The following is a 24,893-nucleotide window of genomic DNA, read 5'->3' on the forward strand; positions in this document are numbered from 1 at the left end:
TCCAAATAGTCTTGTGTTTTTAGTTCCCTTATAAAAACCACTACACAAACTAGGAAATACCATTATATTGTTACATTTGACTGAAGGGCTAATAGATACGTATGCTTCCGAGCTTGATTAAATCCTTCTTATTTTAGGTTATTTAAGTAGTAGGGTGAATTTGTTTGCCTTTGTCTGTACACCACTTTTTTTTTTATATAATCCATTAACAAAGGAGGTATCTAGATATGGAATGAAGACATAACTAGGAAGAAAACTGTCATGACTTTCCCATAATTTCTCCAACCCCACCCATTTGAGCTGGCATTTCTTCAACTGAAAGTAGTCAATGAAAAGCAGAATCACTTCTTGGTTACAAGGAGATGGTTTTCATACTATAATTACAGCAACTATCATTACGATCATTTAACAACATATTCTGCAATTCCTCATTGTTCAGTGTACAGAATAACATTTCACAGTCAAGAGCAGCACACTATGGAAATGGTTCAGTGCTCTGTGAGAGGAATTGGAATAGCTGCCTGGCCAATATACTTTACTTTTTAAAATCAACACCTACATAAAATAAACCCTCTCGCTTTGTAAGCATTCAAGGATCCATAAACAATGAGCCCAAAATAACAGCTCAGATCAGACCAATTTGCACTCTGCCTGGCTAATAAGATACGTCAATAATGACTAGAACTCAGTGTTTAAACTCTCTATATGCATTGTCCTTGCAAGCCTAAATCACTTATTGTAAACATTTTTCAGCATGCAACATTAAAATATCTAATTGTTTGAAGTGTTGCCAAAAAACACATAACGACAACTCGACAGGCAAACTGCAGGCATCTAGAAATATTTGAAACCTTGAAAGTAGGTCACCACAACCTTGATTTGGATATCCTAAAGGGCACAAGTTAAGGAAAGTCCATTCAATCACAAATGCATGACTGGTCCTGAAGATGGTCAGTAAGGCCAAGCATATGTGCAGCATCTTATGAAATGCTCACAATAAGAATGCCTACTAGTATTATATACATTTTTTTTAAATAATACTAATAATAATACTAATAATAATAATAAAAGCTATAAAGAAAACAAACATCATCACTCAACAGGGAATCCCCATATCTCCATATTGTGCAGCCTTTGTGTTTAATTACACCCCAAAGAAGCTGTTGTACTGTGTCCAAGCACTAAATACCACTTGAGACAGCCATTCAAATATTGAAAATCCAGCTAACAAAAAAAGTTTTGTTTTATGTATGGTATGCGCTTGTCACCCTTCCAGAAAACTGTTCTAATGTATAACCAGAGGTTTCCATTTGAAAGCTGTTTCAACTGTGCAGTGTCTGCCAGAGTATGTGTCTGCTCTAAATAAAAAGCTGCCGCGCAGTTTCAAAGGAAACGGGGATATGCCAAGCAGCTCACGCCAGCCAAGTAGGTCAGTCGGGTTCATGAAAATTGAATATCTAGTTCATGCATACTGAAACAGGCACAGACCAACTCCTCCGCTCAGTTTTTCTAGTTTGCCCAAGATTTTCTCTCCTTTCAACACAGAGCTTTTCAAATCAGTTTAATCAGCCCTGCCTGCACAGCTCCAGCAGATTTAACCTTCAACAGGCTGGCTGGAGCAGCAGTGGGAAAGCCCTATTCTTGGTTTTGTTCTGGTTCCTGACCTGCCAGTTCAAATACAGAAGAGCTTGCTAAGGAGAAGCAAACTAATTCAAAGAGCAACCTGTGGAATACCTTTGACCAGGCAAGGAAAATATATCAGATTCCAATGTGAACAGCAAAAGTAAAACATGACAAAGCTTTCACTCCTCCTTTCACAAACTCTTGGGTTTCAGAGCAAAAGACCACGTTTAAAACATTAACATGAATAAATCATTGTTTATACACTCACCTAAAGGATTATTAGGAACACCTGTTCAATTTCTCATTAATGCAATTATCTAACCAAACAATCACATGGCAGTTGCTTCAATGCATTTAGGGGTGTGGTCCTGGTCAAGACAATCTCCTGAACTCCAAACTGAATGTCTGAATGGGAAAGAAAGGTGATTTAAGCAATTTTGAGCGTGGCGTGGTTGTTGGTGCCAGACGGGCCGGTCTGAGTATTTCACAATCTGCTCAGTTACTGGGATTTTAACGCACAACCATTTCTAGGGTTTACAAAGAATGGTGTGAAAAGGGAAAAACATCCAGTATGCGGCAGTCCTGTGGGCGAAAATGCCTTGTTGATGCTAGAGGTCAGAGGAGAATGTGCCGACTGATTCAAGCTGATAGAAGAGCAACTTTGACTGAAATAACCACTCGTTACAACCGAGGTATGCAGCAAAGCATTTGTGAAGCCACAACACGTACAACCTTGAGGCGGATGGGCTACAACAGCAGAAGACCCCACCGGGTACCACTCATCTCCACTACAAATAGGAAAAAGAAGCTACAATTTGCACAAGCTCACCAAAATTGGACAGTTGAAGACTGGAAAAATGTTGCCTGGTCTGATGAGTCTTGATTTCTGTTGAGACATTCAGATGGTAGAGTCAGAATTTGGCGTAAACAGAATGAGAACATGGATCCATCATGCCTTGTTACCACTGTGCAGGCTGGTGGTGGTGGTGTAATGGTGTGGGGGATGTTTTCTTGGCACACTTTAGGCCCCTTAGTGCCAATTGGGCATCGCTTAAATGCCACGGCCTACCTGAGCATTGTTTCTGACCATGTCAATCCCTTTATGACCACCATGTACCCATCCTCTGATGGCTACTTCCAGCAGGATAATGCACCATGTCACAAAGGTCGAATCATTTCAAATTGGTTTCTTGAACATGACAATGAGTTCACTGTACTAAACTGGCCCCCACAGTCACCAGATCTCAACCCAATAGAGCATCTTTGGGATGTGGTGGAACGGGAGCTTCGTGCCCTGGATGTGCATCCCACAAATCTCCATCAACTGCAAGATGCTATCCTATCAATATGGGCCAACATTTCTAAAGAATGCTTTCAGCACCTTGTTGAATCAATGCCACGTAGAATTAAGGCAGTTCTGAAGGCGAAAGGGGGTCAAACACAGTATTAGTATGGTGTTCCTAATAATCCTTTAGGTGAGTGTATATTCCAGCCTTCTGTTGGATGTGATCATATTTAATGTTTTTTTTTCATGTTTACGTACATTGTACAGCTAATAGTTCCTGAAAAAATTAATAAGAATAAAGTCACACGCTACTTGCATCTCTTCACTTCCATGCCCAGTAGTCTGAAGCTAAGGAACCACCACTCAGACTCACAACCCCAACTCTCTTGGTATTTGGACAATTTTGCACCACCAACAGGAACAGATCAACTCAATTTGCAAGTCAGTATTACAACCTGCAATCTCCAGCCTCCAGTATTCATCGTACTGGTAAAAAGGAAGCTCTTTAGTGCCAGAGCCTTCTGGAAGCCATTTTCCTTGTACAGTATTACTATAGTATACCTATAATAAGTATTGTTCAGCTGTTGTGAGTAGACTGACTTTTTTCCTAAGCTTTTCAAGAGGTACTATTAAAGAATACTTTTCATATTGTGTCATATCAGACTTTAAAAATAATCAGTTTCATGTGGCGGCTTCATTTTAGGTACAAACTAATAGAGTATTATACAGGACCCATTAAAACCACGACAGTATCCTGTATAAAAGTTACATAAAAACCAAAGTCAAATCAAATGCTAAACATCTGGAATGTTGGTGTTAAATATGTAAAAAAAAAAAAAAAAAAAAAAAAAAAAACTCAATCTCAGCAGGTTTTCACAATACAAATCAGAAATGATGGAGGAAAGTAATTAATAAAAATACTTTAAATACTGTAGTAATAATAATAATAATAATAATAATAATAATAATAATAATAATAATAATAAAAACAAAAATGAAACACACTGATGAAGGCTGTGTTACTCTTTTGTTCACCAATAATGACATGTCTTGTAAAATAAATGGTTGAGTCAGGGCATTATTCAGAAAGAGTGTTTGAAAATCAGTTGGAGTTTACGGAGAGCAGACCTTATAGAGCTAGAAATCTGAAAAATTGTGGAGAACATTTATCGAAGAACATGGGAATAGCTTGTTTAAAGTGCAATGGCAACTTCCACATATATCAAACTTGAGCTTCTTTTTAAATGCCTGAGATGAGCAAGGATTGATAATCTTGCAGTCTGTTTCTATAAACCTTTCCTATTGAATAATCCTAAACCCTCAGGGAAGCAAAGCACACTAAGCCTGGTGACAGGTCTTCTCCGAAGCTCAGTTTGATGAGGCCTGATGACAAAATTCATTCTCTGCCCTTTAGTCCTCTCAGCTGATGGAACTGTAGCTTTGAGTAATGAATGTGTTCCTAGATGAAGTAAAATAAGCAAGCAAGGCATAACCCGCCATGTCACCACATCACTCAGCCTTCACGATGCTTCTCCATACACTGACAGATATATCACACGGGAATACCTGTTTTTATGAATGCATGTTTATAATATTTGATCTGTACATACTATTAGTTCGCATATTTAGTGGTACAGATTGTGTTTTATTTGTATTCGTTTCTGAGAATTAGGAGGCTAGGCATCCTGCGCATACTATACATTCCCTTTTGTTTTTATTATTATTATTTATTTATTCTGCTAGTTAGATGTGAGTTTGATTGAGTTTCTTTTGTAGTTCGGACTGTGATGTCATTTGCAGTTATGCTAAAATACATCCAACATCAGATACTAATTCATTGGCAGCATTAATACGTTTTCAACTGTAATAAATTATTTATTTTCCTATCAGTGATTTTGCTTGCATTCTATGAGATGTTCCTTCTTGTGGCCACAATTTATGTATTCATTTCCGAGAGAAATTTAGTTTGAATCTGCCCCCAAAGACATTTTTATTTTTCTGTCCCAGTCTAAAAGTGAACTATTTCTGTGCACCCTCAAGTGGGTAAGATAAGTGATATAAAATACTTCTTAACAATATTGTGATACTGAATCAAGTATATGAATTTAAACATATTTTGGACTACCTCTTAACTAAAGATCAGATATGAACATACAATAATATTAAAAAGAAATTACAGACCGCAGTATCCAATTTATTATAATAATAATAAATAGGTCACCTGGATGAGAAAAGGTACAGCTCCTTCATCAGTGAATTTGAAATTAAAAGTAAAATATCAGGATTAAAACTGAACCGAGAATACTCTTGAGCTCCTGCAGATTAAAATAGCAAATTGCTGAGGGGGTTACTTGTCTGGCACTGAGCTATCATCACCTTTTGAACTTGGATTGAACTCTACTTGTGAAAATATAGAAGTAGAGTTCTCTGAAATACTCAACATTAAACCCCTTTTGTATGAAGGGCTTTCACCTCCAAGTCAAGTGCAGATTAATTTTGTGTGTCACCAGGGCTCTCTCGTTCACTGTTTAGAAATTCACGATCCGTTTAATCTTCAAATGAGCAAAACCAACCAAAATCCCTGCAGGTGTGTTTATACTACTACAGAAACATCTTATTTAGCAAAATCTTCCCTGGTATGATTGCTGGAATAGCTCAGACTGAAAGCTGCAACATATGCTGATTACACAAGCAAACAGTTAAATTGAGAATCTGTAAATATTCCACCTGTGTTAGTTTGCTTATCAAGAAACTTAAAAGGTGAACATCAGAATGAAACGTCTCAATCTGAGAAGAAATCCCGAATTAAGGGTTTCAGGATAGATCTGCATTTTGTATAGAGCACCGTGCAATGAAAGAGAAGCCCCCTGATATTACAAGACTGCCACCACTGGCTTTGTTTACCACCCCCATGCTTTCATTTACAGTAAGACCACATTTTAATAAAGCAGAGAATATCTAAAGGAAACAAGAAAAAGAGCAGACCCAAAACCAGACCACTACCATGAAGATGCTCCTAAAGGTCTCAATAAAGTACCTCTAACAAAGGCATTAATTTGGCAACCATTTCATTCCAAGGTACCAATGTAATGTTACTGCCAAAACTCAGAACACCAACTGAACCTGATTAAAACATTAATCCATTAACAAAATAATAAGCTGGATACCAACGACCAAAATAACAATAGGCTAATAACAGAACTAATTCCTCACAAAACATTGTGATCTGTCATTTTTATGCATGTTGTTAACAGACTGTGTTCTTTATCTGTCCATTTCCAAGGGTCATTTGGTTTCAGATTCATACCCACAAATGGTACACAAACAGACATGTTTCCTCACTAAGTCAAACAAGAGAGACACTAAAATAAATACCAGAATCTGAGAAGAAATCTTCTCAATTAGCCCTGCTTTGTTCCTATTGTGATTTTAAAAGCGGGTAATCCATACGCCATTGCCTTCAAGTTCACTTTCCTGGCAAACGTGCTACATAGTAATCCATAAACAGCACGAAGATATTGCTTTCTTGCTAGAAAAATCTGAACAATAAAACAGAGAACACCTCTTGCTGTGAAGATCAATACCAGAGGATGCATTTTGCAATGTTACATTACACAGCTCACAAGTGAATGGAAATAAGAATCCATGACTGCCAGGCACTATGGGTTCTGTGCTTCTAATAAGGATTTTAACATGGAACATTAAACTCTATGGTCATGATTTGTTGTGCCTTTTAATGCTCCAGAAATGTCAGAACCAGGTAGACATTTTTAGTTTACTCCATCATGAAGATGTGTGTTCTACGCACTGATACAGAGAGAGGCTGAAGTATTCATATACTCAGTTTACATTATTGTTGATATCACATTAGCAGTTAAAGTATTGATGTAAAGAAAAAAATGTCATGAAGAAGTGACACACATTTTATGCTGATCCCTAGGATCAAAACAACCTAGACAGATTAGCCCTAATTGGGTTTAGAGCAGTTCAAAAAAGATTACACTTAATTAGTTCAATTCAGGATATTGATATAGTATGGCCATATATGATCTATCTCAAACATATTTTAAATCTTCAGCAATTCAAAATTACAACCATACAAAATTATAGCTTATGTGAGTATATATATATTGTTTTAGTTTTGAAATAAATTCTCTATCTGTACTTCTCATCACTTCAAACTGCAATTCGCAAATCAAGAGAATGAAATATGTTTCTCGCTGCAGACCCTCCCACAACCAGCATGAGACAGGCATCTTGACTTCGTTTTGTAAGAAGCGTAAGCAGTTTGAATCTGTGGTCAAGGGCAGTTAGTCTCACACAGATTTCATATTTATATTGTTTGAAATAAATTGTGGATTGCCATTTCTATTCTCCAGCAATGTTATAATTCTGGAGGAATGGAACATTTGTGCGATGTCAAAATATTCATTAATATAGGTTTAATTGAAAATGCAGGTACATACCCTTGCACTAAAGCAAATTCGTTTCTAGCAAATTAGTCACTAAGCAACTGATGTACTGTACTCAGCTGGTTTTGGTTGGTTTCATAATTTAAAGAACTGTAAAGACAGCATTAAAATATCGACTCTAAATACTTGCTTTAGAGTCTGATAATGCCATCACAGTTATTATGAATCATTCATAGAGTGAATGCAGAGGCTGACAAAAACAAAAAAACACTAAGCAAAAGCAAATATATTAAACTCCTACTGGAATTTCTGGATTTAATACTGTGACTAAGTGATTGCATTTGGAAAATGAGCTTACCTTGAAGCACAGAAAAATTCCCTAAAGGCAAAGTTGCAATTCTCTTTGACCTGTCGCAGACAGTCCAATGCTACATGGCACAGTGGTTGACACAATGCAGAAGGTCCCTATAGGGAAAAATAATAATAATAATAAATAAATTATAACAAGCCTTCTGACCATCAGAAAGGGAAAGGTTAACAATTATTTCAAAGCAAGTTAAACGCATTATACACCATCTTCTGATGAGGCCCTGGAAATGTATGCTTCACTTGACATTGTGACTTTTATCCAGTACTTGCTTGATTTTGAGGGAGCTCAAACACAGGAGGCCAGTCTTGGTTTGCTGAAATTGTCTTTTCTTGCCAAATAGTTGATGGAATGAGAGGGTGTGCCAAACATCAATACAAAATCAAGCAAGTACAAAGGATTTATCCATTCAATAGATTTTTTTAAAGCTATACTCTGTGAAAGACACATACATGTATTTCTTGCAGCAACGCTTCGGTTCTGGATGTTTAATTGCTTTTATTTATTTTGGGAGAATTAAATAAACATTGTTACAGTTAAATGTCAACAAATTCATTTATTTAAAAAACATTGTTTTAATACCACATGTTATGTTTTAACTAATTGGTTTACTAATTACTTTATGAAGAAAAACAGGTGTTTAATGGAAGTATTGAGTTGTTTACATGGCAACGTTGATTTTTGCCTTCTGCTTGGAGTAAATACAGAAATGCAGAGACACAATGGACCCACTATTTTTCTCTGACGCCAAGCTGGAACTCGGTAGTACAGAGTAGATAAAGGGGGTTAAAATTAAGCATCTGTGTAAAGTCACAGGAAGAAAAGCCTGTGTAACTAAAAACTGCAAAAGACATATCTGGCATGCGTAATAAAACTGAGTGCAAGCATTTAGCAGTATACAAAATGTATGATGCTGGTCCAACTTTATGTATAAGTAACTATGATTTGCAATGCTTATCCACCTTCATTTCTAAACTGTTAAGACTAATGTGAATCACAAGCCTCATCTATTTTGGATTGTCCTATGCATTATTTATGCACCAGAAAGACCAAATTGCTGAATTAGAAAGACAGAATGACTATTAATACTGCACATTAGTGTACTGTAATTTACAGCCTCCAGCAGACTATATATAAGATCTATTTGGAAATGCTTTTTTTTTTTTTATCTAAGCAGGACAAAATGTTGACACCTTGTACAATGTCAGTTTTGGTGGGGGGCCAAATTCACCGTCAGTTAGTAAATCCTGTACCATAAACTGAACAAGCACATTGGTAGAGTGAAATGGTAAATTCCAGGGGAAATTATTTTCTTTCATTATTATTATTATTATTATTATTATTATTATTATTATTATTAGAGTACTACTAGAAACAACAAACAATGAAAGCAGATGGCACTCACTTCATCTAATCTCTTCCACTCACCAACTCTTTGTAATAATACATTAATTTCAATTGTTTATCCAGAATTAATATTCAGCATTTTGTTATAAATGCATCAACATGTCAGAAGTGTTAAAAAACAGTAGCAGGGGCTTCTCTGTTAAAAAGCTGCTGTTCTACAAATGAAGTGGGAGCATCTCAGGGGCTTGGAACACATTAGTAGAAAAAAAAACGTATTATTTTCCCTAGACAAAGCAACTTGAAAAGGAATATCACACTACATTACTGAGGAGGTAGAAACTAGAGGAAAAGACCTTGTGAGAAAGGGCTAGCTATGCTGTGAACACTCGATTGAGAAGCCACGATGTAAAGCACTCTGGCAACAGTATGCAATTAGTGCTTAGAGAGCAGCCTGACCCAGATGCTTCAATCCATCCATATCTAATGTGTAATCATTTGCTGCTTCATCTTCCTTAATCACAACCTTGGGGAAAAGTTTTTGTCGTAATGAACAAAGTCTCTGAAGCAATTGAAAGCGGTCCATGTGAAAGTGGCTTAGAGATCACCAGAGCACTCTGCGTTCCATGAGGGGCTGCGTCATTTTCTCATCGTGTTCAGTCCTACTCTAAACCCTGGCTCAGTTTCCTCTCAAAGAGCTCCACAAGCACTTTTTCTTTTTGGCCCTATACACTCATAACTCCTTGACCCAATTTCTGGAATTACACCTATTTGTATTAGTGTAACCACACACAAAACAGACTTCCGTACAGGAAAAACGCATTGGATCAGTGACACACTTATCTTTATGATTCTCGATCATTTTACATTTGTGTTATTACACACTGGAGATCGCAATTTACTATCACAGGTGCACATACTAGGAAAAAATAAGTTTCTATTGGGGTGCATTCAATCCATATTCTCTCCAACATATCTCTGTATCATCATCTTATTTCCTTAATTTACATTTCAGGCAGAAATAAATCATAATATGTTAGACAACGTGCAGATCACATTCCTCCTTGAACTACTGTTAAAATAAAAGATACTGGTGAACCCCACATGAAAAAACAAGCCAAAAAAAAGACAGCAATTTCCACATTGTACATGTCTTATGTTTTTGTTTGTTTTCAAAAATTGCATACATGTCTATTACTTCAGCTCATTGGGGAAAAAAACTTCCAAAGCTGTTGTAAGCTGAGAAACTGCCCTATGAAATACCTAATTACTGACATCATTTTCTAAAACCTTTAATCTGGATTCGACTTGCAGACTGTAGCATGTTTAAATAACAGTGATTAGGTACAAAAAAATACAATAAATCCCTTTCAGAATAGAGGTATAACTTAAAAACATTCAGGAGTCCAAACACATAGATAAAGTAATTAATAAAAATAAACTTTTATTTTCGTAATGATACAATTGTGATTATATAAAATAAAATTGTCCTTTCATCCTCCAGAAGCTGCAATGTGTACTGATGTAGAATAGCACAGAACGTCCCTGTGGATTTTCTGCTTCAAGCAAATCTCCTACTCCCTTTAAAACAGTGCATGATTAGACCAAGTACAGTGTCTTACAATTATAATGGACTTATTATTGATATTGCTATAATGCGTCTTCTGTGTCATCCATGTATGTTTTTGTCTTTGTGCGTATACTCTCCGATACGGATATATATACATTTGTTTTAACTGAGAAGACGGCAAAGCAGACCTGTTTGGGCTGTAAGAGGTAATGCAACGACAGACGAATCATTGCAAAAATATGGGTTACATGGCTAGTTTAAATTCTATAAACCGTTACATGGAGACCACAACAAGAAGCAAGGGCTAGCTGACTTTTACCACCAAGCAAAGTAAAATAATTTGTCTGGGAATATCTGCCACTATGTTAAACACTGCATGGATACCTAACAAATTTGAATTATACCTCAGAACTTGTGGTGAGTAAATAAAACCTCCCAAGCTTTGAAACTTTGAGCATAGACATACTGTGGACTACAATACATTCCACCACTAGGCCAAGAGCTACAGTGGTTTGGACTCTAAAAGTTAAAACATAAGCCAAGCGCATAATGGTCTTTCCTTAAGTGAAGACTCACTGCCTGAGGAATATAACATACGTCTGTAAAGGACCCCACCGGCAGAAAAAAGGAGACCGAGAGACCTACGGGGTTCAGTCTGCTGGGCTCCAGGCTTTTGTTACTCTTCGGAGTCATGCCATCAGAGGGGGAAATGTTTCTAATTATTACCAGAACAGACAGACAACCCAGAGAGAAGTTTCTGTGATCCAAGAGTATCACAGTGCCATTAAGCGTTCTCCCTTGATGTGGTTTCATTCGGGAGTCTGTGGCTTGTGTAAACCCTGTCTAACCAGAGAGATCTCAAATCAGCTTTTGTGCGTTTCTCTCTTGGCAGTGAGGTCAGGTCCAGTTTTGTCTTGTTACCTGGAAACCAACAATAGCAACACAGATGGATGAAACAGACACAGTAGCAGTGTTCCAAAGTGCTCAAGCCTTATCAGCGAGGCTATATCAGGATTTTAAACAGATGCCTGGTCATGAACTTTCTCCAAACCAAATGGAGTGATAAAATACTTAAAACATGCAAAGATTATTTGAAACAAATAATAGAAAAATATGGGGAAAAAAAAAAGTATGAGAAATAGTCAACTACAACGCAACTACTCCTGTTGAGTTTCTTTGGATCACAAGGAAGTGGTAAATATGATACATTAAATTAAAAAATAATAATTAAAAAACAAATTAATATTTCATTTGGATAGCCTGGAAGATTTCACCAATTATTTAGTTGAAACACAAAGCTGGGTAGAGTTTCACAGGCAATGTTGATCCCAATGCATAAGCTATAAATAGCTTTGGAAGGTAATCCTTTGAATATTAAGTAGAGTGGAATGTACTTCCCACACACAGCAGATGCAAGAGGTTTTTTCATCTGTAGTTGTTTTTTCCTCTCTCCAGACACAGGGTAGCCTAAATAAGCCATTGTTAAACATGGCTGGTGTGGACCTTCAGGCAAACTGGATCCTTGACACCATTTCTGTCTCTTATTTAAGGTCCCAAAATAACACGTTTTTACCTATGAAAACACAAACATGTATTCAGGAGGTACAATTTGTAAATTCAATTGTTGACCAAAGCAAAATCGTCATCTGGCATGTCCCAGTAAAAGCTTGGAGAATAGCAATGTATTCATACCCATAAGAGGTGGCTTTTAAGGGTCTGTGCTTCATTGTTCAATACCAGAGTGGTACGATTTTTGGCACTTGACAGGAGCACGAACAAGTAAATGTTTTCTAGATTTTAACAAGTTTAAAAACATTAGGAAGCTGCTTTGTCCATTGTCAAACCCAGACTTCTGTAGAGATTTCACAAACAAGATATTGAAACTCAGTTCAGTTTGAACAGAAATACGACCATGAACTGCAATGCAATTACATGAAAGGATACTAAATTAATTGCACACAAGTTGAAGTTTTTGCATTAAATCTTAAAAAACAACAAACTAACATTTCAGGTATCCTTTTCCATGAGCCTAAATCACACGTTCATGTGCAGGCTATATTCTATTTCCTGTACAAAATCCTTTTGCATTTAAAATGCGTAGACGCTGATGTCAAAACCACAATTTTCCATGAACCTACAGAGCAGTCGTGTTCTGTGCTTTGTTCAGGCATTCTCTGTATTTTCTGTATCTCAGAGTTAATTACATGTAGAGTTCTATACAAGTTGTAGGACAGTTTTAAATTGATCATGACCAAATAAAAATATCGCTACAGTTTACATGTTTTAATTTCCACCCAGCAAGCCTGGAAAAGGATTAACAGAAAAAATTAACAGAAAAAAAACAGAACATGTAATGTTCACCAAGAAAGTCGGAATACAGGCAACCCAATGTATTGTACACAGAGAGCAATTTTCAGACTGAACAAAATATTAGCTAAAATCAGACACATTGTCACTGTGAAACAGAAGTTCATGTCTGGAATGTTATAATTCTATACTGTATTTTGTTGCCTTCTAGTGGCAGCTAAAGATCAACCTAATATACTTAACGATTTTAATAAATCCATGTGAAAAGTGTCTGGGAAAGAAAGGAAATACATAGTTAAATGTCTAAAAAGCCTTGAGGCATAAATTACTGCAAATTATGTATAGTATCACTTAAGTATCACAAACTACCCAGCAATGTGGTTGAAGCGACAATTTGGGAACATTTAAAAATAGACTGGATAGGATCCTTGGATCACTTAGTTATTAATGGACAACAAACAAGCACGATGGGTCAAATGGCCTCCTCTTGATTGTAAACTTGTAAAAATGATTCAATTTGCAATGAAGAATTGACAGATTATATATTGTATACCTGAGTTGAGTAGTAAGCTTCTTTCATAGCAGGGTTTTGGCATTATTTTGGACCATTACGTTTAGGGGCCGACAGATGTATCAGAGCACCAATATTATTGGCCGATACAGACCTTTTACATAAATATCTGTATCGGCACACATTCCACCGATAAAGCACCGATATATTTTCTCAAATTAGTATTTTTTTTTAAATTACCATAAAATCTTTTGTGAGATGTCATACAATAAATAAAGACATGTTTATGTGGTTTTACAGTCAATATTATAATTATTTACCCTTCTTTTTTAACATAGTTATGGTGCTTTAGTTTTCGCTGGGAGCTCCGACTCCACAGTGATTCTCAGCACAGCGGCGCCACAGTGAAACAAACACCCAATGAGAAACACAGGGCTCATAAACTAATAAACATATTTTACTAACACCCTCATAATCAAATAAAGTGTTTTTGAAGACTGTGCTGCATTTGAGTATCCATGGTTTTGATTGTTTATTTTTGTCATGAATGAAAATTACCATATACTATGGCATAGATGTGCATTTTTACAGAAAAGTTAATAAGTTAAAAATTCACAATATGAATTAAAATAAAGAAAAACAGTAAATGTTCACTGAAGTGTAAAATGCAAATATAAGCTAGACCAGCACTTAACACTATCTTATTATTTGTTCTAATGCTGTGGTTTTCAAACCGGTCCTGGAGTACCCCCTGCCCCGCTGGTTTATGTTCCAACTGAGGTCTTAATTGCTTAGTTGAATCATTAATTGACCTAACAAAGCAATATACCATTCAATTAAGTAATTAAGACTTAGGTTGGAACAAAAACCAGCAGGGCAGGGGGTACTCCAGCACCGGTTTGAAAACCCCTGGTCTAATGTATAGAGCATGCACATTTTTCTCTGTGTATGAAATCGCTCATATACTTGGTCTTTGTGCTAATGTACAGATCATGGATATTTTTATATTTTTCCTTTATTCTGCCTTATTTTAATTTATTGTTATCATGTTTGATTTGTGGTTGTTATTTGTGATGATCCATGCTAGAAAATGTCCATTTTGCATGCTAACAAAAAAGTAAATAATCTGCAGATATATCAGTAATCAGGAAATGTAACTTTCCAATTACCTTTATCGGACCCAAAAGACCTATATCGGTCGGGCTCTAATTATGTTTTAAAAACATGAATACCAAGCTGGAAATGGAAAATCAAAGAAATTGTTTTCTGAAATATAAAATCATTAGCTCTATACATTGTATTGCATTCTGTTTTCATGGATCATAGATTTAGGGTAATTTTCACTCATGAATAAAGTCATGTGCTGATCATGCTTTGAGCTGTAATGCCTAGATAACACAAACCAAAGAGATGTAAAGCCAATAACCACTTAAAATGACCATTTCCATTGATTTAATACACATGGTGGATGATTTAGGAGCAAAGGATACCCAGTAAACAGCAGCTGAATAATTAAAAACATCATAGAAGTTTGCAGAGAATTTGTACAGATGGACAATACTTTGACAACATAGGTTAAATGTCATTTCAAGCAAGTTTAAAACCATATGCATATTGCTCTAGAAGTGACAGTCTGCCACAGTCCCAGCTACCAATTAATTGCTTTGTACACATGTAAGGAGCACCTTCTGTTAGATGGTTGCTCCTCCAACAAGAAAGTCCTTTTGGATGGCTGAGACATATTTGGTTTACCCCAATAACCATACCTTGCACATCTTGTGGGAAACACAGACCTATGTTTGTTATTACAAGATTATTGAAGGTTATAGGTAGACTGAACATAAACAGATGTTCACAAATCCATTACAGTACTGTACCATGATCATCAAAGCAAAATGAAAGTTTTATGACCTTTGGCAAAAAAAGTTAAAATCGACGTAAATTAAAAAAGGTGCCGCGTGTTTTTGTCATGAGTATCTGACAGCTATCAAAGAACAGGACATTCAATAGTGGAGAACACAAGCAGAGATACCACTGCAATATCATTAATATAGCACACAAAACTTTACTCTTAAAATGCATGAATGGATAATTGTAAAATGAAAACTAAACTCTTCGAGGAGTTTCACATGACCTTTACTTATTAGACAGTAAGATGATAAATAACGTTTTTCAGGGTTGGCAACCCTAATTAAAGTCTTCTGACATATGCTCTCTATCATACAGCATAATAGACTGTGTGTTCATTAAAAACAATAATGATAGTAACTCTATATTTTTTGCTTTATAGACCTGGCAACTATCAAAATACTTGATAGTGATTCAGTTTTGCAGTAGAAATAAAATACATGGTAACAACTAGCCTACTTTAAGAGCCCTGTAATTAAAGCAATTATAATAAAGCTGTTATACTAAAAGCTAGAAAATCGGCAGCATTCAATGGACTTAATTTACGCACTCAGTAGTACCCATAGCAAATTCCAATGCAAATATAAGACTATCAACTTAAATGGTTTGTAGTTTTTAATCAGTTCTGTTCTCAGACACATTTAATCTGTTTCTCATAATGCAGCAATGGAGGAAAATAATTATGGCTCCATCCAAAGACATGAAAATGAAACAGACAAATATAATTAACTACCTTTTTAACCTGTTACATTTAGATCCACATTCTCTAGGTGCAGCACTGGTTTAAAACAAGAGAACATTTCTGTACAGTAAGGTAAAATAAGTCCACAGCTGCTGTCACAGAACTCAGATAAATCCTTTTAATATTTGGCATATCCATTTTAAGCTCACTACTCAAACGGAACAGTTTTTCTACTGTTTGGAAACTAAGAACTGCAGCTACCTTAAGCTTGGTGATATATATATATATAAGTGAATCAGTGCTTGTTTTTTAATCTTACAGATAAATCTGTTTTTTTTCTCAATATTATAGATGGCACATCAGTTATGTTGGGGGTAGTCAATATGTGAACCAGCTTTACTGACTACAATACTCTAGAGCACATTCACAAACTATAATAATGTGCATCCTTCCAATATACATAAAGACACAGTATGTTTAAAATGCTGTCACAGGACTGTATGACAGAGGAGACCAGAGGAGAAACAGAGGATACTCGGGGGGCTGGAGGTTGTTCCCTGCTCAGATTACTACTAAATGGAGATTTAGTCATTCAAGTACTCTGCTGTATTGAACTCTGTGGGACCTACACGTTGGCCTAAATCACCAGATAAGCATGGTTTTGTGAACATACAACGCTTGTTTATATTTCATATTAGACAATTCTCCTAGTAAAAGGTTCCAAACAATATCCTGATTGACAAGTAAATAAAAAAAGATATCAGTTTGACTCTGTGTCAGTTTAGACAAAATACTTTGCGAGTTTAAGCAGAAGGTGTCCTGTGTAAATGAACACCGTTAAACTCTGCCACATGACTAATGCTACGTCCTGGGGAAGACCTGTCATTTCCTTGACTATCATGCAAATCTCAAAAATGGCATTTGGAAATAAACAATGGAAATACAACCCTCTGTGGGTAGATGGATCACAGCATCTCACCACTATGTTTTTTGGCAGCTGATAGAATTTTAATCAGACAGTGATTGTTGGGGTTTCTTGACAGGGGTTGCAGAGTGTCAATAGCCAGTCAGAGTTGAAGCTTTACAATAAACATACATGAGACAAACTGAAAAAAATGTCAAAACCATAAAGGACAAACCACAAGCCCAACGTGTGTAAAACATATAAAAGTAAAAGTGGTAAAAGGAATAATGTCTTCATCACCTGGTGCTGGTGAACATATAATGTCAACAAGAAACAAGACCAAACTTTATTTTCAGGTGCAGGAGAAGTTTTAATAGTAATGAGAAATCAGCAAATAGCCTGTAGCAAGTTATCATTCAAACTACATAAGGCTTTGTCCCACATTTCAGCACTGCTTTGTTTATTCTTGGTATGATTCATTATTCATTTGGCTGGTTTGTTTGTTGGTTTCTCTTTTGTACTGTACAATACCACAGGAAGGCAAGTCCACACTTCCTTGCATGCAAGTGGCATTCAATCTGTACCAGACCAGACCCGGCAGCACAATTACCACAGTGACAAAACAATCCAAACGTTTGGTGCAAAAAAACAGGCTCAGCACCCTGCACACAAATCTTGTCCAAGAGCACCAGCTTAGAAGGGAGCAAAACACATGTACTGGATATGCCGAGTATAGCAGATGTATAATGAAGAAAATATTGCCCATATGTAATAAAGCAAAACTGGATGGATGATTCACCTATTGAAGATCTCTAATTCCTGCATTTTAAACTAGAGGGTACAAACTATAAAAGTGGTTCACATCTTACAGAGTGGAAGCTGATCATTTAAATGTTGCAGCTGCGCCCTACAATAATTATATGAAAAGCAACCTAAAAAATACAAATTTGAGTACAACATTTCTTTGTTCCCACTAATACAGGAAAAAGACAGACAAATCATGGTTGGATGGCTTAGAAATGTTGTGGACAAAACATTGCGAAGCTGTGTTTCTTAACCTAACATTAAATAGACCAGTAATTATTGCATTGACAACAACAGCTGGCTCAGGTTAACCTACTTTTGAGGAGGAACGATAGTGGAATAAGGTTAAGCACTGCTAGTCTACCTAACCACATCTAATGCATGGGCATTGACTTTATGCATGTAGGTTTTTATGGCTTTTAAAAGGTACTGCAAATTTAAAGAAGTGCTTCTAGAAAGAGGTGACCTATTCACAATTACGTGCTTTACTCGTTTTACATATACAGTGTTATTTACAATAAATCCTCTGCAGAGGCTGTTTTTATATCTATTCCCCTGCTAAGTTCTGGCATTAAGCTCTAGTGGCGTGCTGTGTTTTTGTCTCCGCCGGCTGCGTTCTTCTTCCAGCTGACTGATGATCACCGTCTGCCATGTTGCACACTATACTCCTACTCGGCCTACTTCACCCTAGGGTGAGCCTCAAGTATGCAGCCAGGCAGAGAGCTCAGAGATCTGATCGGGGACGGGTAAGTGGGAACAGGTCTACACAGCTCTCCCATAGCTGGGCACAGGATGGGTGTGCACATGGAAATGTTGGAGGAGTCTTTGGACATGGAAATGATTGTTTATGTTCTCTTTTGCAAGACATGGACTGGACATATATTTGTGTAATACCCAGACCCTCACACCTACCAGGTACAATTATTCAATAGATCTAATGAAAGACCATCTATCTTTATATTATATATAAGAAGAGCTAGATGTAATAAAACTCTAAAAACAAAGGAAACTTGTTTTAGTACAAAACCAGCCTATAGATAAGAATAAAGTTCCTTGATTAAAATGCAAATTTTCTAGACTGTAATTACATGAAGATCTGATCAACAATTAATGTGACCTATTTCTTTTGAACTCCACACAGTCATACTCTCTATTAATTCAAGAAATCCCTGCCAGTGTTCTGCAGACTGTTTTAAGATAACTCTTAAGCCAAATTGCTATTTTGAATGTCTGATAAAACTGAGCTGACCAAAATGATATCTGACAAGCAAAACTTTCAACTGAAAGCTGCCTATGGCAACAACAAAAAAAAGTTGAAATGTGAAGGTCAATTCCTTGTGGGTCATGCGATAATGACATTATCAAATCACTCTTTCATGATCAGTTTGAAGTGTCCCAGTTTCACATTAGATTGCTTGAAAGCAGCTTTCTCTCCCTCTACTGTAGAGTATGCTCCAATTCCTGAGCTCTAACACTGCCTCTGTGATGCCTTTTGCATCTGGAAAGTCCCACAAAGTTTTATGAAGCAGTTGGTCAATATGGCAGAGAAAAGCCTTCTGATTTTGGCATCTTATTTCATATTAATCCAGTTAACAGTTACGTCTGTGAAAGATGGTCTTCATAACTCTAACAGAATGTTTCTTTTTAATCCCCAGATTATTTCAGGTCTCTTGGTCTGACTTGTTTTTTGTTATTGTAAATAAATAAACCAAAAAACTCTCCAGTATTTTTTGTATTAAAAGATTCATACTTTCAAATAAGTGTATATTTGTATTAGGTTTTTTTTTTTTTTTAAATGACATAGTCATCATAAAAATACATTTAATAAAATATTGTTTGAACAGAGTGCATGTTGCAAACTATTTTTTAAACTGTATGACATGTTCAACTGTATTATATGCTTTTTACTTTTGAAAACACAGAATCCAATATCCTGCAATGATGGATTTATGTTATATAGTGTACACTTTCACTATGTTCCACAAGAGAATGTAGTTGGTTATAGTTCATATTAAATGTAAACCTAAACCTTAAACAACTCTCCCTGCACCTTATCACTAATTAAACTGAAGGAAAGCACAAGGATAGCAAATCAGGTATGCAAGCATAACAGAAAAGTGCTAATTTCCTTTAATGTTTCAACAGACTAAAACGCTTATTCTACTTGTTATACTTGGACTGGCTAGACGTAATGTCTCTTATCCTGAATGGCTTGGAAAGGTCTAGAAACAGCAGGAGTTCATCTGGAATAAATCACTGTAACTCATCTGCTGCAATCAAAGGGTCTTAACAAACTCATTATCTAGTCTTATCCATCCGTTTGATGCATAAGGTGTGAGAAGAAAACGGGTGAGAGATGACCAATCTGGGGGGGTAATACTGTGCAAGCACTGGTGCAAGGCAGTGAGAGAAATAGAAGATTACACCCTAACACCAGGCTAACTCCCAGTCCACACTCACACGGTGCTGAAGTCAAACTTCATCCCTAAACACTGTCTCACCACATGAATGTCCAGTTGGGTCTGGATGTGGGGAATCGCAAGTCACAAATTCCAATCACATTCTGCCCCTGAAGCTGCACTGAGCACTTCTTGATCAGCAGAAACCTAAACTGTTAATCTAATCTAGTAAATGGAAACTGTAAATGCAAAGATACAAAAATAGCAGCACAATATGTTGCTAGAGATGACTTACTGGAGTATACCAACAGAAAAAGGCACATTTCAGGCAACTCTTACCTAAGCTTTGCATACGCACATGGTAGCTTTAGACAGTACAGCTGGAATAGAAAAGAAAGTGCTGTAAGCGCAGGTGTGACGTATCTTCATGAAAGCAGGGTGACAGTGTTTGGGGTTGGTACTTACACACCCAGACTGCAGGGCTTTAATGGGTGCATGATATGGGTCACCTATATCTCCGCCTATGACACAAATCTGAGCAGCTGCAATTCATAAAACCTTATGCAATACTGCATTAAATCAACTAATACTAATCCTAATGGCAGAGTTCTATGGCCTTGTTGTATTTTTAAGTCATGAAGCATAAAAAAAATAAAACACATTAATACGGTATAGTCTATAAAATAATTAGGGGGACTGGGTACCTCTGTTGGGGTGAGTAGGGTCTTAATACTACCAGGGACTGGGGGGTAGATCCACGTCAGCTCCCATATTGAAGTGCTGCTGGCTCATTCTGCAAGGATTCCCTACCTATGGAAATTACAGAACTGATGGCGGCTACTGTAGACAGATCAACAGAATAATCAGATTATCTTTAATGTTTGGGTCTCCTGAGTGGCTTAACCTGTACAGGCCTCCACTCGAAGCAAATCCTGATGGTCAGAGTCTGGGCTGTCATTACTAACTTTGTTATGCCTTTTGGACCGTTTTTACATTTTAGGGAAATAAAGCTGCCACTGAGCAGGACAGGTTTATAGTGATTTTGGGTCAAAGCTTTGTTTTAATATGGCACTTGATCTGTATGCCCAGTTTGTACCAAAGATCATTCAGGATACAGAGTGAAAGCGGACTGTATTCAGCAAACTGAATATGTTTTAAATACAGGTAGGTAAACCCAAAATGACCACAGAAAACTGTGGTGAGAATTCTGCACGAGGTTTGGTGAACTCGTGGTAGGATAGGGTTTCCTCGGTTTGCTACACAGCAATGCACCATGTGGTTGAATGGGCACCGGTGAGCCCGCAGGGTTATTATGCAGAGCTGTAGTAGTCCTCCGTACAATGTTATGGCTCATTTGCTGGTGCGCTGGACTCACAGTGTGAAAAGAAGCCGACATCTTGACAGCACATTTCAGAGGAACTGCTCGTGTTCATTTTACGCCTGCACACAACAAGAGGGAGTCACTGACGCTGAGGTCAAACGTGAGCTGACTGATTCAAATGCGAGATGGAAGTAATCAGATTGATGATGAGGAATAACAAGTCCAAACAGGGGTGCTAATTATGTCTAATTCAAAAAGCATATTTTTTTATGCACCATTTCCAGTCAGACACAGATCAGAAATATACATTACAATCTAAAAGCAAGAACAATATTGGCTTGTTAACTTTTGCATCAAATATATATTCTGTTTATCACCTGTTACATCTAAAATATCACAACATGGCTTTTTTGGGCTATAGACCCACATCTAATAGATTGTCAGAATATGTTTCCCATCATCCTGTGATTGGTACTGAAACATATGTAGAAAGTTAATAAAACACTTGGAATCCAATATTCATGTAAATAAGTTGCAATTATTCCTTCTAAGCTTAAATATGTATGTTTTAAATAGGTTTAAAAGGAAAATATGAACAAATATATTTAAAAGAAAAGTGTCTCTCTCTAGTTAAAAAATGTTACTTTTCTATTCATAAAGTTTTTCTTCCCAGTAAATTTGTAGAAGAAAGAATGTGTGTAAGATGTCTATCAGCCTTTTATTTCCTGGGAAAAAACTCTCCACACTAGCAGAAGAATAATCACTCCACAGCCAGCAAAGTAAATGAGCATATGATGGTAGAGCCTTCCTTAAGCCTAAAAGGGTATTACTTGTGAAATGCTTGTGAATTGGACTTTAAAGAACATACCATTACTTCCCAGCTGACCCATTTTCTTAGCAGCAGTGAGTCACAGTTTCCCAACTTGCTCACTTACTGCCTTCCTGATCACATATAAAGCTGGGCTTAGGCTGACACCTGACTGCATGTCAGCTCACATGATTTGACAGATTTGGGTTTTTTTTTCAAATGAAAACCATAACATTGAATTTGTGTTTTGTTATTCCTGTCTTTTCACTTAACCAAAACAATATATTGCTACTGTTTGAATGGAAAGCAATTACATTTTACAAATGATTTAGTCATGACGACTACAGATATTTTTTATCTTTGACAAGTTTAGCTACTGAATTAGGAACACAGAAAGATTATAGTGAAAGAGTAATCAGTCTAGATGCTTCAATACATCTGAAAATACTTGGTGTGTTAAAATGCATCTAATCAGATCCTACATAGCTTACAAGCTTCAAAGACTAATAATACATTACAGAGAGAATAACTACAGAAAAAAATACCTACTTGTTTTATCCACAGTGTCTTCTCATTTTTGTTCAACTCTTGACCCATTTGTTAAATCGACCATTTAATTATTTGCTTAAATGAACAAAATCTTAATCTCTGCTCCTAAATAAATAACCCACAGATCAATAGAAAAAAGTATGGCTTGCCTTTTAGAAATCTGAGTGGCTTATTTAGCATTGTAGCTTTTTAAATGTCCCTTTTCCTCTTCATCAATGAATAGTAAAACTTATTCCGGTCAGGACTCCAGTCTCAACTTGAGCCAAACTGCAGCTTCGGAGACATTCAAGTCGCCAGCAAAATGTTTGTTTCCAGTCCCATCTGATCCACTCAACTGTGGGTGGTCCAATCTTAGAAAACCTTAGAAATTTCAGTTTCTGCAAGTGATTCATAAATAAGTGAACTGAAAAAAGGTCATTGGGGTATCTGAGCATGATAAGAGAAACATTATGTCGTGTCAGGGATTTATGAAAGGGATTTAATTACTTTTCTACTTCTACTACAGCAACAAACAAAGAAACATCAGACAGATATAAATCTATATTTCATTACATTGCAGACAAACTAACTCTGACATGGAAAAAACTCAAGGGATAACATACCCCACTTACCGTGGAAAGGAGTAATTAAAAATAAGGTAATTATGAACCATTTGTAACTGCAGCAACAATCCCATTTAACAATGGAACCCTCCCATTTGCAGAATATTTTAAAAGACTACAGAAGAAGGTTAGCTTCTATTAAGTGACGATAAACTAGGACTTATTTTAGTCCCGCCGAAACACATACTATTCAACACCCTCACAGAAGGCAATGACTAGCAAGAGCTGACGCCAACATGAAGAGAGCTTCCTTTCACACAGTAACTCTTCGCATTTTAACAACACCACCACCCTGATCAGAACAAGATTTGCTATTCAGCAGCAAAAAGCCAGACTAAGAATCATGTCCAACTCTTCTGCATTTTGTGATGTTTTGGGGGATATGAAGTCATGTTCACTGGAGACTCGGCTCAGACCACAAAATACATTTCCTTTAGTGCCTGCCAGAGATTGATTTGAAACCCCATTTTTCGGATGACAGGGGCTCCGACAGAGGAACCTGGGCATGAGATGTTTTGGTTTGCACGTCTGCGAACTTACCTCCTATATTCCTGAAGTTGGCTACTACTTTTCTGCCAAAAATAAAGAGAATGCTTAGGATATGTAGGCTATTACGGAAGTGTGTGGAACCAAATAATTAATAATCTCTTTAAAATAGATTATCTTCCGTTCACTGTAGGTCATCCCGATTTGCAGTAACAATGAAATAGTGAAAACATATTCATAAATTAAAATTAATTGGGAGCGTCAATAAAAATGAAGGCATTTTTAATTAATGGGATAAGAATAGCGACTTTTGTGGTAACTGCAAAGCCATGATGATAAGAAGAAAAAATGAAAATACAAAAAATTTAAGATTTTTATTTCACCCTGTGGTATAGAATTTAAAGGCCAGAGGGATGAGGTCGACATTTAATAAGTACTAAATTAGTCTTTACTGATAATAAATAGCCATTTTGTCCATGTCTTGGCATATCTGATTTTAAAGTAATTTAAAAGTAAAGGCATCCACAGAACCAGAGGATCAACAACAGGAATGTCCAGGTTATGAAATCAATGAACTGCAAATGTAATTGCACTTCTCAATAAAATCAAACTCAGTGGCGGCATCAATATTTGTAAGATGCTAGTTTCTTCTACTCATAAATGCAATCACTATGATGTACAGGTTTGTAGTTTGCTATTAGCAGGTGAGTCAAAGCTTTGATTGAATCCAGACCCAGTTCAGCCAGTCCAGTGACATGCAATGTAATGTTGATCATAAATTTGAATTACACTCACCTAAAGGATTATTAGGAACACCATACTAATACTGTGTTTGACCCCCTTTCGCCTTCAGAACTGCCTTAATTCTACGTGGCATTGATTCAACAAGGTGCTGAAAGCATTCTTTAGAAATGTTGGCCCATATTGATAGGATAGCATCTTGCAGTTGATGGAGATTTGTGGGATGCACATCCAGGGCACGAAGCTCCCGTTCCACCACATCCCAAAGAT

The 24,893-nt window shown here is 36.6% G+C and overlaps 1 protein-coding gene across 5 annotated transcripts in view; it reads right to left on the reverse strand.

The window, feature by feature from the left end:
* clocka (clock circadian regulator a) overlaps positions 1 to 24,893 on the reverse strand; it is an 85,324-nt gene that overhangs the window by 45,871 nt on the left and 14,560 nt on the right. For 4 of the 5 annotated variants that reach the window (XM_066719906.1, XM_066719908.1, XM_066719905.1 and 1 more), the window contains exon 2: positions 7,679 to 7,785. The exons of the other annotated variant lie outside the window; for it this stretch is intronic. The gene's annotated coding sequence lies outside the window, so the exon portion shown is untranslated. The remainder of the gene's footprint in view (positions 1 to 7,678; positions 7,786 to 24,893) is intronic. 5 annotated transcript variants of the gene reach the window in all.

This window comes from Amia ocellicauda, chromosome 13 (assembly GCF_036373705.1).
Source record: "Amia ocellicauda isolate fAmiCal2 chromosome 13, fAmiCal2.hap1, whole genome shotgun sequence".
Taxonomy (NCBI): domain Eukaryota; kingdom Metazoa; phylum Chordata; class Actinopteri; order Amiiformes; family Amiidae; genus Amia; species Amia ocellicauda.